Source organism: Setaria italica, chromosome IX (assembly GCF_000263155.2).
Source record: "Setaria italica strain Yugu1 chromosome IX, Setaria_italica_v2.0, whole genome shotgun sequence".
NCBI classification, from domain to species: domain Eukaryota; kingdom Viridiplantae; phylum Streptophyta; class Magnoliopsida; order Poales; family Poaceae; genus Setaria; species Setaria italica.
In genome coordinates this window covers 33,413,149-33,426,153 of record NC_028458.1, presented here as the reverse complement: position 1 = coordinate 33,426,153, position 13,005 = coordinate 33,413,149, and the positions used below count along the sequence as shown (strand labels likewise).

Here is a 13,005-nt window from a genome sequence, read left to right as displayed (position 1 = left end):
TTGCAGGCGGACCGAAGATCACACGACGCAAATCCTTTCAATGGGATGGCACAGCTTCGTTTTTGGCGGACGCAGCGGCTAGCGTAACACTCAGTAGGGCGACGCGACACGACGGATGGAGCATGAAGCTTGGTAAGATACTCGTTTATTAGTACTATAGACACAAGATATATATAATACAGGGACAAAGTCCAAACTGGATACATACATGATCTTCCCATTTTTTATGGTTGCCAGAACATCTCAGGGTATGTGGTGGTCAAGTTATTGTTGCAACGCCAAACGTGCCTGATAAACTATTAATTACACAATACAAAGTACCGAATTAAACTATTTGTCCTAATTAGACCATTTGGTGGCTCAGACTGGTGTAGTAAAAGCACAAAGTGGCACGGCCTTTACTAGTGTCAACGAACCCAATTTTTCTGCGGTGTCAACCCCGTTTGTTTCGACATCAATCGGGAGCTTCCATTTGAATTTATTTAGCAAAGATCCAAGAACCAGAGGCACCATCCTAATAGCCAATGGCATGCCAGGGCAGATACGACATCCTGCACCGAATGGGATAAGCTCAAAATCTCCACCTTTAAAATCGACCTCCCTGGCCAAAAACCTTCCGGGCATAAATTTCTCTGGTTCAGACCATACGTTAGCATCCCTACCCATTGCCCATGCATTTATCATCACCCGAGCACCTTTCGGTATTGTGTAACCCATTCTTTTTGTTGTCATCTCAACTTGGCGCGGCAGCAGCAATGGAGCAGGAGGATGCAGCCGGAAAGTTGCCTTTATCACAGCTTGAAGATATGGCAGCCGCCCAATTTCAGATTCTTCAACAATTCTCCCTGAGCCAATAACTGCTGCAAGCTCATTGCAAACTTTAGTCATTGATTCTGGATTTCGAAGCAGTTCCGTCATTACCCATTCCACTGTGCTGGAGCTTGTGTCACTTCCAGCACTAAATATATCCTAGAAAAGGATTATATAATGAAATTAACAATCTCAATCATTACTTTTATTAAAAATTCATTAAATCATTGGTACTTACGTACTAAAGATGTAAAATTTCATTATATATATATATATATATATATATATGTATGTTGTTTCAGACACCGCTTCTTCGGGCAATGTGCGCAGGGATATGTATATAATACCATGCTTTGCTGACGGACACACGTTGAATGGTAAAACTAGCACAGTGCATTCCTGTATTTTGCTAAGAGCATCTCCATCTGTCTTTTTTTTTCCAATCTAACTACCATATTAGGAGTGTTCGTAAAAAACTAGTTCTCCAGCAGATACCCTTTATCTTTCCCTTTTTCCAATAATTATTGGGATAAACCAATAATTCACCCGAACTCTCCCAATACGGTAGTTAGATTGGGATGAAATTATTGGGTAATTTGCAAAAGCAACTCTCCCAAAAATAATGAATGAGATATTGGGATATATCCCAACTAAGTAGTTATTAGGAAAGATTTATTGGAGAACTGCTGAAAACGCCCTAAGAGCACTCCAGAAACATGACTTAAATTTGCTTGTGTATACCCAAACTTAAAGATTCTATGTTGTGTCCAGCAGCAAATTGTTTGTGTGCACAGTAGTGAAACACCATATTATTCTTTGTAGTTGTCCCATAGTAATTCACAAACCTTTAGTTTTGAACCAAAAAGGTTTTGAACCAAATGAATGTTGTTAGTTCCAAATCAGGTAACAATAGCATATGGGGAAAACTCAACATTGTAGTAACAATTGGGATGTTTTTTTAATTTTCCAATACCCATAATTAGTGAACGGTCCTTCATTTACTTTTGCAATGAGATATTAGCCAAAGGCCAAAGGCAACCAAGCCAAATTACCAAATAATGTCATGCTCAATTGGTGTCGTGCATTCCATCACGTATCTATCATTTAATTGTTTTTTAATGAACATCCAGATGATTATACAGTTCCTTTTACCTTTTTAGAATCTGGAGGCTACTGTTGTAATAGTTTACAATGCATCACGTAATACTGTAATAGTTTAATACTAGTCTACCGTCTTACACGCTGCTCACTTGTTGCCACCTTATCTTAGTTCTTAGGACAGTTTCATAGCTTCAGTTCTATATCAACCATTCTGTGTACTTGCCCCATAATAGTTTCACAAATTTTTACTCTTGAGCCAAATGAATGTTTGTTGGGTCTACAACAAATTGTATAATGATATGGAGCTGTCTCATCCACGTAAATATTTTCAGAAAATTAGCTCCCTTGTGCTAGCTTACCGTTAACATCGTCCGCAGCGTGTCGTGGTCCAGCATCGCCGCAGTGCCATTGTTGTCGCTTTCGCCGGCGTCGAGCAACAGGTCAAGGAAATCGTTCCTTCTAGGCTCGCCAGCCTCGCGGCCGTGCTGCCTCTGGTAGATCTCCGCGTCGAAGACCCGGTGCAGCCGCGCAAACACCTTGGCTGCCCGCCGGCGACAGCCTTGCAGGTGAGCACCGGCGAACGCCGGGAAAAAGTCTGACAAGTTGGGGCATCCCGCAGCCTCCATGATCTGCAACACCACTTCACGGAACTCATTAGGCTCGCCGTGCTCGTCCAGGCTCGTCATGTCACGTGAGAAGACGGTGCACGAGATAAGGTTCAGGGCCGTGGTGAACGCCACGCCGCCGACGTCCACGGGCACGTCATCACGTGCTAGCCAGCCGACGTGGTCCACGAGCTCCTCCACCTTCTCGCGCCGGAGGTGCTGGGAGCGCATCCAGCCTGCGCGGCGCCAACAGATCCGTGGCCATCATCTTCCGAAGGGCGCGCCAGCGCGGCGAGAGGGGTAGCCAGGCTGCGGAGTTCATCGCGTGGCTGGCCATGGCGTCCGGCACGGGCCGCGTTTGCGAAGACAGCGTCGCGCTTCTGCAAGAACTCACGTGCGACTTCCGGAGAGGAGACGGCGACCACGGTGACCGCGCCAAGGCGCAGGGACATGAGTGGGCCATAGATTTTGGAGAGGCGGGCGAGTGAGCGGTGTGGCTGATCACCGAGGAGATGGACGCGGCCCATTAGTGGCAGCGGGTAGGGTCCCGGCGGGAGGCCACGGCGGGGATGTGCGAGGAGATCAAGCAAGCAGATGGCGAGGAGCAAGGCCAGAAGCCACGCTAGCCATGGGAGTAGTTCAGTCATTGCTATCTTGCTACACCACTGAATGAACAGGTCACGGATTCTGAAAGTGCCGGTAGTCTTTATTTGTAGTCCATACCGCCTTGTTGTTGATATCATTTGGATTAGTTTATTTGTCTCTATTAAAAAACATTTATAATGATTGCTTCTCAGAAATGTTTCTAGACCACGCATATGTTCTCCTCCTTTGTCTGCCCTTAATGACCACAGGCCCATCACTGCAACCATCTGCTCCATGTGATTAATCTACTGACACTGTGCATCACACATTTTTCGTCTTTAAAGAAGCCATATCTTACCCTAAAGCCTGTGAGATCTCGTTGTCCTCCCTGTCTCAGGCAACATTCGTTGTCTTTTCCATTTGTTGGATACTAAATGGGCCAAGCCTCTATAACAAATTCTTTAGAGGGTCTACCATCTTTTGGTTATATATTTATAGTAAAATAAGTAGCACTGCATCTATTGTCAAATATTTTTATAAAAACTAATATTTTAATAATCAATTTCCACATATATTTATATAAAATACAAAAAGTCAGACGATAAAATAAATTTGCACACCATGATATTTCTTCTTCGTGTATTATACATATAACATGCATAGAATCCCAAAAGTACACGATTATGATTATGATATACATGGGATGAGGCCGGATATTGAATGTCACGTGCTAAGAATGAGCATGGTTTTATCTATGATTCAAGAGTAGTCTTTATATTTGTGCGTGGTACAATGTCATGGTCACATATGCCAAACTATCCGCTAATAGTTAGGAGTATTCTACAAGGTCAGAGTGTGCACGCTAGCAAAGAAATGTTCGTCATGCGTCATGCGTCACCATAGACTGTTGCGATTCTCGAGGACCCAGGCATGCACACCCAACCCCAACGGCCCCATTGAACTCAATGACCGAGCCCAAGTCTTCAAATCCTACTAAGTCCTGTAGACTCTAAGACATGCACACCCAACCCCAACGGCCCCATTGAACTCAATGACCGAGCCCAAGTCTTCAAATCCTGCTAAGTCCTGTAGACTCTAAGTTGTCTTTGAAACCCAAATCTTTTTGAAGGCTTTCATGGTAGCGATGATTTTCTTAGATCAACTCCAACGATAGCCCTACTCGAAGGCCCCTATTTCTTGAGTAAGGACTCCTTACTTTTCTAAAGCTCTATTTTTCCATCCAAGTCTAGCAAGGGTCCCTACTTCTAAGCCCCTTCTTAATTCTGACATATGGGCACTGGTAGAAAACTCGCCTTTAGTCCCGGTTAGTAGGGGCTAATCTCCCGAAAATCCATCCGGGATAAAGTAATCGAGATGAAAGGGGATCTTTAGTCCCGGGTCCCTCAACTGGGACTAAAGACCCCTTTAGTACTAAAAAATTTTGAAAAAAATAAAAAAAGCCCCCTACCCTACACGCGCCTCAGCCACGCTGCCCATGGCTTGCCCCACCGCTGCCACCACCACGCCACTACCATCACCGCAGCCACCACGCCGCCATCGCCACCACCACCGCCATGCCCGCCGCCACCACGCCGCCCATTGCTCGCCACGCCACCCACAGCCACCACCACGCCCGCCGCCACCACCACCGCTCGCCATGTCCGCCACCGCCACCGCCACACCCGCCGCTCACCCGGCCCGCCACTGCCGCCACCACCTATGCAAGAAAAAGAAGGAGAGAGAGGGAGATGGGGGGAGAGGGAGAGAGGGGGCGAGCACTCCCGCCGCCGCAGCCCGCTGCCCCACCGCCACCGCCACCGCCACCACCTTTGAAAAAAAGAGGGAGAGGGAGAGAGAGGGGGGCGAGCACTCCCGCCACCGCTAGACGTCGGACGCCGAACGCTGCCATGCACCTCACCCCGCTACTCGCCCCTCACTAGGGGCGAGCGGAGGGGGAAGGGGAGGGGCAACAGAGGGGGTGGTGGTGTCGGGAGAGGAAGGGGCGGCGGTGGGAGAGGAAGGGGGAGGGGGTGGCGCGCCGGGAGGAAGGGGGCGGCGGCGGGAGGGAGGGTCGAGGAGACGAAGGGAGTGGGAGGGGGCGGCGTGAGAGAGAGAGAGAGAGAGAGAGAGAGAACAGATAGGGAAGGGAGGGGGTGATGTGAGAGGAGGAAGGGAGTGAGAGGGAAAAGAGATAAGGCTGGTGGAGGGGGGCACGCGGAACGAGCGAGGGGGGTATTTTGTCCCGGTTAGAGTTCCAACCGGGATAAAAGACCTCCCTTTTGTCCCAATTGATAATTTTGTCTGGGTTGGAAACTCAACAGGACAAAGCTCACCCTTTTGTCCGGTTCGAGTTACCAATTGGGATAAAAGGGGGGCACTGTGGTGGAACCGTCCAACTTAAACTGGTTTAAATGCGCCTAATCGCTGCCGATACAGCAATTATCCAAAACGCACTTAAAACAGTATAAGTCCGGTTGTCCGTCGAGTGTCCCTAGGACTCCTCGAATGATCCACATCACGTCTCATAGCCATACACCAAGATTGTTTCCGCGATGGGAACGCATCAACAAATACTACATTTTTTTTACATACATACACGAGGTACGAGTTATTACAAGACATAGTTTGAAATAAACTTAACAGTGCAGGTCAGACAGGGGTTCTAGGAATTAAACATAACTGGGTTCAGGTGGGAGATGAGCATTCAAGATTTCTTCTAAGGGTGTTGCGAGACTCGTAACAATACCCTAATTTTTCGGGGCTTCCTCCTCGGTGGATTCCTGCGGTGCCTCTGAAAATAGCCACAAGGGATAACCCTGAGTACGGGGTACTCAGCAAGGCTTACCCGACTAACCAATATAATAATTTTTCTTGGGACTATATGATAGCTTTTTCGGTGTACTTGGTGACACATTTTTGCCAAAGAGCTTTCTAAAAGTGGGACCTTAGCTTTATCTTTTATTTTGATTAAGTTATTACCTAACCATTCTAAATGATGATAAAAGAGTACTTGTAAACAACAAGGTATTAAGTCATACATCAAAACAGTAGTGGAAAGATATAGCATTTCATGAATTCATACTACGATGCTCAATAGTGATCAAGTGCATTCATAACCGAGAATTGTGGCGATCCGGATCAAATTACATCCTGCAGGAGAGTACCCTGATCACCAGTTATAGACGACTGTCCAGGTCGTACGTAACGACCTTTCGATTAGCAAATCCAATGATTGGGAATAAGACTACCCGGACCCAGGGACGCACCCCCACATGGGACCCCACGTCTAGCCTGGTCACCATGTGAGTTTCAGGATACGCCCCTGCCAATCTCCAGCACGTCAAGCACGGGTACGAAGTATTCCCGATCAGGGGGTTTACTAATCTACTGGGCTTTACTGGTCCCATACCCAGTAAGTGATCAGATGTCTTTCACTTGATCAAAGGTTAAGATAACGATCGGGCCTTAACCAAATTAATCTAGCAGACAGAACTACCTCTCTAGCTTCTGTCAACTTTTTAACCTTCTAGCTACCTTTCCATACTTAGCATGTATGACCCAACATTTCACCTTAAGGTTCGGTAAACCAATTATTTAGGCAACTAAGCATTTCTAAACTTGGATTACTTACTAAATGTTTGAACAAGTGGCAAAGATGTCCTTAAAACAAGGTATGATAATGCACAAGAATGGGTTTCAATCAACTCCTAGACTTAGTGCATTCATATAGCAAATAACCGATAATTAGATACATGAAATAATGACTCCAAAATAAATAGGTATAATGCATCGGGGCTTGCCTTGTTCTATAAAAAAGTTAGCATTGTCCGAAGGATTGGCCTCGCAGGGGACCAACTCAATGATCTCTTCGAACTCCGGAGATCCTTCTGAAAATTCCGAGAAATCCCCTTCCGGTGCTTCGGTGTCTATGATAAAGCATATGCAGGGGTTAGTGATGCAACTTTTTGAATACAAGACTATACAACTTTCCTTCATGATAAAGTTGTAAGCCAACAAGGGACTATACAATTTATCATCATAAAGTTGCAAGCCAACAGACAAAAACCCGAAAAGATTAACCCATCAATTTTATTTCCTTTATTAACCTTACCTAAGGTTCTTTCTTTTCTTTTTAGAAAACGTTATAATTATTTTCTAGCCTTAAAACCTAATTTCCTATGAGTTAACAATAATTTGTGATTATGAAATGTTATTCCATATTTTATGCATTTACTAAAGATTAAGTATTTATTTAAATACCTTAAAAGAAAGGCATTAAATAAATACCCAAATTTTTATTATTTTTCCTAGGGTATAAAAATTTTAATGCATAAAGGAAAATAAAATAAGCCTAACAAAATTAGTTTCACTAATTTTGGACACCCCTAGAAATTTTTGTGATTTAAATGGTGATAACCGGATTTAATCTATTATTCTACAAAAGGAAATCTAAATTTTTCCCGAAAAACCCCCGGCCTACTTTTCTCACGCGCCCTTACTCTACCCCCTCTCTCTTACGCTGGGCCCGCGGCTCGGACCCACCCCCTTCTCCTATTCAGTCTACCCGCCGGCCTACCTCTTCTTCTACTGGGCTCACTGGGCCATTTTTCTTTTTCTTTTTCCTTTCTCAAACCGTCACCGGCCCAACGGCCCACCCTTCCTTTTCCTTTTCTTTCCGCGATACCGGCCTGCCTCACTGGCCCACCGGCTTGCTAGGTCTCACGGGCCCCCGACGTTTTTCCTCCAATGGCCACCCGCACCGGCACCTGGGCCTCCAGCCCACTTACACGCCATCGCCCGGCCGCCCTTCTCCTCCTCCTATCCTCCCTGACGCGCGGGCCCACGAACACCAGAGCCTTCTTCCTCCTCCCGCCAATACCCGAGCGCGACAGGGGGTGGTGCGGCTCGCCGACCGGCACCCTACCGGCAACGGGGCTAGGCCGGGGAAGCATCCGCATGCTCTAGCGCATCCGTGCGCGGTGATAGCTCCCTGGGAGGTGGCCGGAGCCATCCTCTCCACAGCGGCGGGCGGCGGCGCTAACGGTCGGTCGCGACTAAGCACAACGATGGCGCAGCCTACCCCGACGACTACCTCTACGGCTTCCTAGTACCCCAAGGACTCACCTACGACTGTCCACACGGAAAGAAAACGATGGCAAGGAGGTGCTCACCGCGAGCAGGAGGTGCGGCGGTGGCGGACGGAAACGACGGCGATGTAGAGCACGCCGGAAGAGACGCTGGGCAACAAGTAGCTAGGGTTGCTGGTGGGGTGTAAGTGGAGGTGTGGACGGAAGGAATCGATGAGAGAGGCGCTGTGATTGTGGAATTTTGGTCGGCGGCGGTGGTATGACAGAGAGCTTCGGGCGGTGGTGAAAACCCAGGCAGTAAGAAGCGGCGGCGGGAGTGGTAGATATTCGAAGGGCTTACCGCGCGCATGAGCGACACCGTGGCCTAGTGCTAGGCTTGCGTGGTGCGGAGGTGGCCTAGAGGTTGAGCTGGACAGCGGGGTGGGGCGCCGGTGACGACACGCCCTGCTTGCTCTGTCGCCCCCCTCCTTCTTCGTTTTCTGACGCCCGAAGATCAGATCCAAATTACGGTCGATTTTGAATCCGACGGCCCCATGGTCCTTTAAGCAATGTTGCAGATAAGCTTGAGCTCTACAATTCATATTTAAACTCTTGCCCGAGATAAACATCCAATTGTTGGAAATTTTTGAATTCCTTCGCTCAGTTAACTGAATCTCCTTTGACACCTCATTCAGTTTGTCAGTCATTTGAGCAGAGTCACTTACCCAACTTTGAAAATATTTTCAGTGGCCTAAACTCCTTATTTTTAATCCAACTACTGACCAATCATACTCTACAACCATCAGGGATTCCATTTTGCCCATAACCATCTATGCTTCTTGTACCACATTCTCCTGAATTCAGCTCCAAACATAGGCACTCATCACTGTTTTCAGACTTAGAAAAATGACAGCTTCAGTGACTCAGCCGAAAATGGCAAAGTGCCAACTTTAGGCCCTAATTTAAATTTGTCCCCTTTGTGGTTCTTGATCAACAACACCCTTGTAATCTTGTCCAAAGTTCATACTTCATCACTGTATAGTTGCCTTGGTCCACTTATTTGAAAAATTTGGCAGAAATCAAATTCCAAAATGGACACTTGTGCTGTTTTTCTGAAATTCCTATTGTCGGGTAATGAAGAGTACACTTCGGTTTTAATTTCTTTCTTTGGTTTTCTTGAGATATTTAGGACCAGATTTTGTCCCCAATCTTGATATCCAAGTTCTAAACACTCTTATCCTTTCATTCCATATTTTTACCAAATTTTTCTGAATTTCGAATTCAAAATTCAAATTTCGGTCAAATTTGACTTGAATTTGATTTTTAGCCAATTTCTTCTCCCTTTCTCCATAATTTGGCTTTTGGCTTTTCTTAGTTACCTTTGATGACTTAAAACACCAGGTGTTACAGGCGCCGTCAGTGAGAAAATTCCAATAGTTACAACCTGGACTAAGGGGGGTTTAGTCACTGCAGAGGAGTAGGGGGTGCCCCGACCAGCCCAAACCGCTGAGTGGGGGTGCTACGGCCAGCCCCGTGAGGCGGTGCGGGGGCATCGCAGTTGGTCGCATGTGGTTATGTGGAGGAGCGGGAGCGCGGTGGCAGACTCTAGCAGGCGGCGACGAACTCGGGCAAGCGGTGGTGGACTCCGACGGGCGGCGACGAACTCATCCAAGCGGTGTCATACTTTAGTGGGCGGTGGCACACTCGAGCAATCCGACGTGCAAGCGGAAGATTCAACGCGCGTGGGGAAGAAATGGCTCAACAGAAAAGTAGGGAGGCCCCTAGCCACCCGTGGGAGAAGGGGCTAGAGGGGGGATTTGGGTGCCTCCCTACTCTAGGGACCTGAGTAGAGGCCCTGCTAGAGTTGCATTTTTTGCTCTTGGTCCCTACTTTTGAGTAGGGGCTTGAGTAGGGGCATTGCTGGAGTTGCTCTTAAGCACCAAAATAAGTTGGTTCCACCCATTGCCTTGCTTGTTGATCAGGTGAGCCACCACCTTGTCATATTACTTATTAAGGAGGTAGGGTGTACTCTTCTTCTTATCAGCCTTCAAGTAGGGCTTCATGTTGGCCGAAGATGATCTTCTTCTTCTTTTCATCCCCTTTCTTATTGTTCTTGCCCTCATAGGACTTGTGGCCTTCTTGATGGCATGAGTAGCAAGTCACAGTTGCAACTTTATCAATCTTCTTCACCATCTTGGGACAGTTATCTTGAGAAGGTTGTTTCTTACTCTCATTTGCCTTCTCCTTGCCCTTGAGCCTTGACAAATCCTTCATTAGCCTTTCCACTTCTTCCTTGAGCTCTTCATCTTATTGAACAATGAGATCATCACATGTTTCTACGACAACATTCTTGATAGAAGTCTCATTGCAAGATGGTGAGCAAGATTTATCAATTAAATCAATGCAGGAAGTAGACTCATAGTTTTTATGTTTATCATGAAAAGGTGTGGATGCATTGTTAGAGATAGTTTTAGCTTGTTCAAGGATCTCAATTTTCTTATTTAGCTCATCATTTTGGTCTTAGACCACATCGAACTTTTCAGCCAATTCTTCATAATTGGAGGATGAGCTAATATTGACACCAGTTTTTGACTAGAGTCAACCGATGAAGATAAGGTTTTGATACCCCATGAAATTGCAAAAGAGTCTATTGACGCTTGTCTTTGACCAAGGCCAACTGTGGACGACGAGATTATAGAAGCCGATAGAAAGTCAGAAGGAATCTGATTCAAGGCAAAATCATACCCACCAAATAAGGAAAAGCGTGGAGATTTATCTTTAATAGTTTTAGACTCATTGTAATGGTTCATGTTGTAACTGATTAGGATGTTAGCTTGCTCCAGGGTATAAATATAAAACCATGAGCTTTGTAATGAATAATCATCAATCAATCAATACAACCTTTTCGCGTCACGCCATCAAACTCTAGGAGTAGGAGTAGAGTAGAAACCAACAAGTTTCTTCTTGCACGCATGGCAGCAAGGCTTCGATCTCAGGCAAACTTGTAAGTACTGTGTCACCTAGTCAATACGTTACCTGTATCAAAACTTTCTAGGCTTTGTCCAATATTCTGATCTTTTAGGGTAAGGCTAGTTATCGACTTACCTAGATGCAAATAGATCTGTCTAGGTTTCGTCCAATATCCTGTTTGTATTCGAAGTGCTCATAGTTATCAAGTGGTTTGGTTTTATTAAGCTGCATCGTATCGTTCTCTTAGTTCTATGAAGCCCTCATAGTTATCAAATGACTTAGACCTAGTTGGGTTGTTTTTATTGACTTCCTAATCTTGTTTAAGCATTCACCAGTTATCTAATCATATCGGCTAGTTCGATCTTGTATGCTTTAATTGCTATATCTTTCTAAGTTCGATAGATCTTTACCCTTGCCCCTTGTATTGCTAGCCTTTGGATCCTTAACGTCAGACTACTACTGTTGAGCCAATGTTGTCTTGGTTGGGTCCAATCCATCCCTCTCAGTTGTAGGATGACGTCATCGAGCCGATGGCTACGCATGCGAGGCCTTGTTGTCTTGTTCTAGTATTTTCGATTAATGGATCGAAGTTAATGCCCTCTCAGCCATACTGCCTTGGTTACGTCCACTCTATCGGCACATGACATTAATTAGACCGGGTTATCGGCCGTTCAAACAACAAGCTAGAAGATTCAAAGTGGAGCTTTTAGAAGACAGTAAGACTAAAATCACCCGGTTATATGAAGCTAAATTCATCAGACCCTACTGGTATGCGTAGTGGGTTTCGAACATTGTTCCCGTCATAAAAAAGAATGGAAAGTTGACAGTTTGCGTGAATTTTCATAATTTAAATAAAGCTACACCAAAGGATGAGTATCATATACTAGTTGCGGATATAATGGTTGATGCAACAACGTGTCATAGGATCTTGAGTTTTATGGTTGGAAATGTAGGATACAATCAAATACTGATGGCAGAAGAAGATATTTCAAAGACTGTGTCCCGATGTCCTGGAGCTCTTCGACTTTATGAGTTGGTGGTTATGACATTTGGTTTAAAGAATGTTGGTGCGACTTATCAATGGGCTATAAATTATATTTTTCATAGTCTCATTAGTAGGATTGTGGAGATCTATATTGATGACATTGTTGGTACTTTTTAATGTTATGAATAAATCTGCAGGCGCACGGATATACCGTTGTAGCATTTCACCCGGAGAGTATTCAAGGTATCGTTATTTACATTTTGCCAAAGGATGATATTGGTGTAAAAGGATTTATCGGATACATATCCAGGATCATAAGCTTATGTAATAGACCAAAGTTCATACAGGGGTAAGCCATGATAAATATTTGAGGGTAACGTGACACACACACAAGCCAATCTCAAGAATAAAGAATAAAAGAATAAACCTAAGGTTAGCGGGAGCAAGAAATTCAAGAGGTCCTAGAGGCATCTATCCATACTAGCAAGGGTCATACAACCACATGAATAGAGCTAACTCTAGGCATACAACATTACGGGGAGAATAGTCGTCCCTAGTTTGCCAAGGCAAGGTATCTTTCAGACTTCCTAGATCATACCCGAATGTGGGCGACTACAAGGGACGGACACGGCTATCACCACATGCCTCCTACCCCTCAGACCATGGGGTACAGTCATATTCAATGGATCCCAGTACGCCCGAGCACCACGCTCGTATATGTGATCACTACTTGTCAGATTTGGTGATCGGCAGTCCACTAGGGGTTACCCAAGTGGTAGATTTGTAGGTAGAGGAGATCGTAAGACTAAGAACTTGAATGGTAACATAGGGACGCAAGGTTTAGACAGGTTCGGGTCTTGAAAGAGTAATACGCTACATCTTG

General features: G+C 45.5%; 1 pseudogene; it reads right to left on the bottom strand.

The window, feature by feature from the left end:
* Positions 1–259: 259 nt before the first annotated feature.
* On the bottom strand, positions 260–3,167 carry LOC101760419 (annotated as a pseudogene).
* Positions 3,168–13,005: the final 9,838 nt, after the last annotated feature.